We start from the raw sequence: 7056 nt of genomic DNA on the forward strand, positions 1-7056 counted from the left end.
AAAATCAAGGTCCTTTACCTGCAGGAACTAATCCTAAAGGTACACAAAGGAATGAAATTTGGCAAATGGATGTGTTTCATTTAGCAGAATTTGGAAAATTAAAATATGTTCATGATAACATTGATACATATTCAAGGTTTCAATGGGTTTCTGCCTTGAGGTCTGAAATGCTGATTCTGTAATTACACATTTATTAGAAACAATGGTTGTACTGCACCTACTGATACAAATTAAAACTGATAATGCCCAGCTTGTGTTTCCAGTAAAATGAAACTTTTTTTTTTCACATTGCAACATAAAACATGTTACAGGAATACCATTTAATCCTAGAGGGCAAGCAACTATTGAAAGATCTAATCATACTCTAAAGGAGATGCTTGCTAAACAGAAGGGGGATATGAGGACCCCAGTGATAGACTGCATAACTAACTTACTTACTAACTAACTGCCTTACTAACCTTACATTTTCTAAATGTTAATGAAACAGAGACAACAACTACTGAAAGGCATTGGACCATAGGAAAAAATGATGATTTTAATCACCCTGTGCACTACAAGGATGCCATGACATCTCAATGGGGAAAAAGGGAGGTGTTATTATGGGGTCATAACATATATGCTTATGTTTCGACAGGAGATACAAAATTGTGGATCCCATCAAAATTGATAAAAATCTGAGCAAGAGACATCTCCCAGATACTGCAGCTACAGAGATGCCTCTGTGACAGACAAGACACAGGAGGCCTCTGGAGCAAACAACTAATTCTCCCACCTGGGAACAGCTTAAGAATTTGTGTGACAAAGGGGAGGCTATACTTCACATGACTCACAAACCTCTTAATGCCACAAACTTATTTCCTGCCCTGCTTTCAGTGGTGATGGTGCAGGTAAAAGGGATGGATCATAATTATTGAGCCTTTATTCCTAATCCCCCAATTAATTTAGCAGTAAGTTGGGGAGATACAAATATTCCTGTAATTGTCAACAAATCTTCTTGGATACCTGATCCTTATGACAACCGAAGTCCTGCTCAGCCAATGAGGAAGGTGGAGTGATTAATAATTACATCGTGGAAGTACAAGGAATTCCTATTTGTATGGGAAATGAAATTCAATGTTTAAATATAATCTTGCAAGTATAGCTATCCATAGTCAACACTACCCAAGATTATCACAATAAATTTTATATGCTCCATGTGTACGGTTTCAAAGGACAGTAGATTAATGCTACTATTTCCATAAATCTACCATTCTGTGAGATGAGGGTTACCAACAAGGAATCTGACTGGGTGCATTGGCAACAATGTAATAGTGAGAAACCTCAAGTGCTAATTAATATCTCCCAAGAAAACATCATAGAGTGGAGCCCCTATGGCTTCCCTCAAGGAAAATAGTGTCACTCGGAGTTAAGGTGGAAGTAGTATAGTTTGAATGGAACTGTAGAAATCAGTGCTTCTGTTAATGAACCTATCGAACTGCATGGAGTTGGGATGTCAAGTCCTTTCCTGCAATCTGGCAATTCAATTCAGACTAACTTGTGGAAATTGACAAGTTCCTTCCACCCTCTAAAACATGGGAAGGAAAACTAAACATTAAGGATGATAAGTATATTTTGTCATTTAAACTAAAAGCCATCCTTTTATGGCATTGCATACCATTACCTTACTTGTTTCTAAGTGGACCTGTACAATGGCACCCTAATAATTACAGCATCACTTGTGAATGCTGGACCCTTCATACCTGTGTTAATTCTAATATACCTTTAAACTTAACCTCTGAAAATTTGTACATTCATAGAGCAAGACTAGCAATCTGGATACCAGTGAGGTTACCGAAGCTATGGCAAGACTCTCCTGTGATGATCCTGGTACAGAAACTCACTGAACAAATATTAAAAAGGACACATCAAATGGTTGGACTGGCTTTTGCAGTTATTATCAGAATTATCGCATTAATGGCTGCTGCTGCAATAGATGGAGTGACGTATCATAAAGAAATTCAAACTGCTGAGTTTGTCAGAAACTGGCACAAACACTCTAATGAACTTTGGACTGAACAAAGTAGGGTAAATAGTGAGATAGTGAGTTAGTTGATTTAAGACAAACTGTTATTGTTCATTAATGACAAACTTATTTCATTGTTGGGAGATCAGTTAAAAATATTAAAGGAGCAGATAAAATTAAAATGTGATTAGAACATCACATCTTATTATATTACACCTTTAAAGTTTAATGAAAGCAAGTGTGATTGGGAAAAGGTTAACATGCAATTTATGGGTCACCCTAATTCTTCTCAAATGATTTCTGATTTACCGCAAGAAATTAAGGAAACTTTCATAAAAAGTTACCTGATATGATAGGAATGGATATTATAGAAGACTTTGCAAATACTATAGCCTCATTTCCCCCTATGGATCACCTTAACACTTTAATAGATTTATTGTTTTAGCATTTTTTACTTTTGTGCTAGCAATAGTAAACTTAGTGGCTTTAAAATATGTTTTGGCTTACTTACATAATACTGTAAAACAGAAAAATAGGGGGCAAGCTGTCTATGTTGTGAGGCTATAATCCCCAAACTAATTAATTATTGTATAAGAAAGGGGGATCTGATGGGAGAATTCCCACTGAGTTATACCTGCTCTGGAGCCAGCCTTAATCTGGACTAGCCTTAATCCACCTTTTGTTTCTCAGTTACCTTTTGTTCCCCATGTTGTTCTCCATGTGAATCTTGCCTGAGAGTTTCCCAAAGGTACAAAACATATGCAAAACATGGTTGGGAAACTTCCAACACACTGTGATATTCCTTAATTGAGAATTTGCATTTGGTACTGTCTCTTTGGAGCTTCATAGAAATGCTTTGAGGAGATGGAAATCAACTTATTAAAAGTGTAAGTTTGTAAAACAATAAAGATGCCCTTGGCTAAGGGAAAGTGTCTTAGTAGTGAGAGGCTGATTCCCCTTGCAGGTGGAAAGACTAAAGACATCCTTAAAGTGTGTTGTGTCTTCTTCCCATGGACCTGTGTGAACCCACACTCATTCAGCAATAACCCTCATCTAACTATTTCCTCTCTTATACATTTATGGACTCCCCTCTCCCCCCAAGATGGGAATAGTGCTGCCCACAACATGCTTTGTCCTTCTACATTATCAATTAACCATCAGGAGACTTTCAATGGCATGCTCATGGGTCAATGTTATCTAGATGATTCCTCATTAAGACTCTCTTACAAGGTAGTTATAGGTTTTATCTAGTTAACAGTAAAAAAAAAAAAAAAAGCAACCAAAACATCTTTGTTTCTAACTATGAGAAATGACTTCTAAAATGTTTCCTAATGTTTCCTATGCCTATGAACCTTGTATTTATTCTTTTCATAGAATCATGGATATTTTGGAATTACCATTCTTCTCTTTATATTATGTATCTTTGTTCTTGATGGATTCTACTAAGTCTGCTACCTTGCCATCATGCTGTATTCTTTCTTTTTCCCTTTAAAAAATATTTATGGTGTATATGTGTGTGCATAAGTGTCAGTGCTGGTAAACATGTGTCACAGAATATCTGTGAGAACCTGAGAGCAACTTTGTGGAGTCAATTGTCTCCAATTTTATGTGGATGACTGAGACTGAGATCTGATCATAAGGCTTATATGATAAGCACTTCTACACATTGAGCCATAACATAACCCCACCATTCCTTTTATATCTCTATTTAATTTTTCCAATTTTTTGTAAATTATTTTTGCTAATTTCTACTTTCAATTGTACAATAAAGTTGTTTTTATAACATTTTCTTTAAAATGATGTCATTAGGAGCTGGAGAGATGGCCCAGTGGTCAATAACACTTGTTGATTTTTCAAAGATGAAATTTGATTCCCAGCACCCACACTGAGTGGTTTACAGGGTTCTATTATTCCAGCTTCAGGGGAATTGACCCTCTGTTCTATCCTGTGTAAGCATACACCCAGGCACATATGCGTTCTCACATAAAAACCCACAAACATATAAAAAATAACATATATCTTTGTAAATAATTTTACTAGCTACAACTTTCCAGGGCCTTGCATTTTATCTGGATCTCCAGGTATACAATGGCAAAACAAGACATTCTCTTAATTGATCTTCATTGCATCTTTCCTTTGATTGAGTGTTCCTTTGTTTAGTGTTCACAGTATCTCTATGATCTGTTTCTGCATGGAGTGTCTTTATATCTTTTAACTTTAATAATTTCATAAATTGTTTTTATCATAATTCATTCCCCTCTTCCATTTCCCCCCATCCTCCTCTCATTCTAGAAGCACCCAGTTTTGTTTATTCATTTTTAAAGATTTATTTTTATTTCATACATAGATGCCTTTTACCTGCATTTATGTATATGAACCACAATACATGCATTATCCAGACTATGGCATCAGATCCTCTGGAGCTGAGATAATGAGTCATCATGTGGATACTGGCAATTTAGCCCAAATGTTTTGCAAGAGCACCAAATGTCTTAACTGATCAGACATCTTTCAATTTGTAAAGTCATCCAATCCAATTGATGATGCCTACATACTCTTGATATCCAGTATTTTGGTCAATCATTAGAGACCACATATTTGAAGAAAACTGACTCTTTTCAGGAAGCTGTCAATAGTTTACCAGAGGTCAGACATCATGGATAAACTCCACCTACATGCAGGAATTTTGTCTGGCCTAGGTTTGTACAGATCTTGTACATGAGTCACAACTGTTGTACATTCGTGTGTGCAATTGCCATGAGGTATACAGAAAACACTGTTTTGGTGTAGTCATCTACCACCTCTGCCTCTATAATACATTCCTTCTGCATCAAAAAGTGACTACTGAGCCTTGGGAGGAAAACCTGTTCTATAGAAGTCCCATTTAGTGCTGATCACTCCAAAGTCTTTTAATATGTGCATCTTTTACAGTTGTCAGTCTCTGTGTTCATCAACATTCATTCCGTGGATAAACATTTCTGATGATGGTAGGGAGATGCACTAAAATATAGGTATAATGAAAAGACATTACAAGTTGGTTTCTGAAGAATTTTTTAAAAACTCATTCTTGGAGTAAATAGGTCTTGGATATGAGAACCGGTGTTCTTCAGGTATAATGGGAATTACTCAAATATAATGTCCTTAAATATTCGTTCATTATTCCTGAATTATCTGGTTTTAGAGCTTCAACTAGACAATCATTGGCTCTTCCAGTGTCATTTTCTGTCCTTGATTTACTTTTCATGCTTTTGCTTGTTTTACATGATATTTTTATTCTTTGGAGATTTCAAAAATATAATGTATCTTATTCTACTACACTTGCCAGTACCCGCTCCAATACACCATAGGTGCCCAAACACAGCTACATCACAACTTCAAGACTTTTTAAAAAACAAAACCCACTCCGGATAATTTGTGGTACTCATTTTGGCATGAGTGTTGTTCCATCCACAAAGGCATGGGAAACCTAACCATGAACATAAACCAAATTAGTAAAAACCCTGACTCATCCAGATGCCATCCATTGCCAATAGCTCTTCAGCCAAGATGGGATCTCAGAACATGCCCCCATCCATGCTGAAATATTAATGGGCTTGATCTTACGTAGTTTTTCTATAGGCAATCACTGATGATATGAGTTCATTTGCACAACAACCAAGCCAAACGCAGAGGGCAAGATTCACAGAGGACAATTTCACAGCACTCCTCCAGATCCTCTCTAGCTTTTACATTCTTTCTATTCGCTGTTCTGTTATGTTTCCTGAACTTTGGTTAGTGGGGTAATATGGAAATTGCATCAATTATTGAGCACTCACAGTCAATTATTTTTCATTTTGATCAGTTAAGAGTCTCAACATTAACTAATGCCTAATAAAAAAAGATGAAGGTGAAGAACAGCACAAATTCATGGGTAGAAATATGAACATTTAGAAAGAATTTGACAACATGACCACTTAGTAAAACATTAGTAGGAGCCCCATTTAGGACCTATCACCACTCCAGCTATGGGGTTATGATTTGGTTTATGGTACCAGGCATGTGTTGCCTCCTTGAGGATCAAGCTTCACATTGAAGCAAACATCACTTAGTTACCCCATAACAGGTGCATCATTATTGCACTGCTGGGCACATCTGGCTTGGCAGGTCTGTATTGTAGCATATAGAAACAATTCAGGAAAAAAGCATCCTATGCAAAATCAGACACTGAAAAATGAAAAGCATAGCTGTGAGAAATTGCAGACAAAGGTGAACTGAGAAGAGAGATAAAGTTCAGATTCCTCTGGTGGTTGTCTGCCCTGCCCCACTTGACAGAGCTCTTTCTATTTTTCCCAAAGAGCAGATCTTCCTCAACACAAATACTCAGCTGATTCTAAAAGGTCACAAGCATTCCCTCTCCCTCTCTCAGTGTCTCTCTGCCTCTCTGCCTTTCTTTGTCTCTCTATCTCTCTATTTTTATCACTCTGTCTCTGTCTCTCTGTCTCTGTTACTCTGATTCTGTCTCTCTGTCTCTCTGTCTCTCACACACACAAACACACACACACACACACACACACACACAAAACAGGTACCTATGTCACATACTTCATTGGTGTGATTATTAATGATGTCATTAAACCTTGATTCATACCTTCAGTTGATTTCAGCCAATAAATTGTTGTATTGATGGGACTCTTTCTTTCCAACACCAAATAATATACCATTCCTTCCATGTGTCTCTGTCATATCTTTCTGTTTTCCTAGTACACATCACCATGAGGAAGGTACTGACTTGTATGCTTGTTGAAAATGACTCCCCACTAACACACAGATTTTGTGGTTATTTGTTGTTGGATCCAGGCATTAGATCTTGTCACTGGAGTGTAACAATTAGAGTGTAACAAATAACAAATATCCAGGCTCAGTAGGAAGGTTCAAGCCTTTAATTCCAGAACTCTTGGAGTGGAGAGAAGTGGATCAATAATTCAAGGCCATCCTTGTCTATGTAGCAAGAGTGAGGCCAGGCTTGTTGACACACCTTTTGTAATCATTGCCCAAAATAAATATCTTTTTACTTG

General features: G+C 36.9%; 1 long non-coding RNA gene across 3 annotated transcripts in view; it reads left to right on the forward strand.

The window, feature by feature from the left end:
* Window positions 1-7056, forward strand: part of LOC143266763 (uncharacterized) — a 230770-nt gene that overhangs the window by 8166 nt on the left and 215548 nt on the right. The window contains exon 5 of one of the 3 annotated variants that reach the window (XR_013051119.1): window positions 635-1618. The exons of the other annotated variants lie outside the window; for them this stretch is intronic. This is a non-coding gene — a long non-coding RNA (uncharacterized LOC143266763). Of the gene's footprint in view, window positions 1-634; window positions 1619-7056 lie in introns of those variants that run through there. 3 annotated transcript variants of the gene reach the window in all.

This window comes from Peromyscus maniculatus, chromosome 1 (assembly GCF_049852395.1).
Source record: "Peromyscus maniculatus bairdii isolate BWxNUB_F1_BW_parent chromosome 1, HU_Pman_BW_mat_3.1, whole genome shotgun sequence".
NCBI classification, from domain to species: Eukaryota; Metazoa; Chordata; class Mammalia; order Rodentia; family Cricetidae; genus Peromyscus; species Peromyscus maniculatus.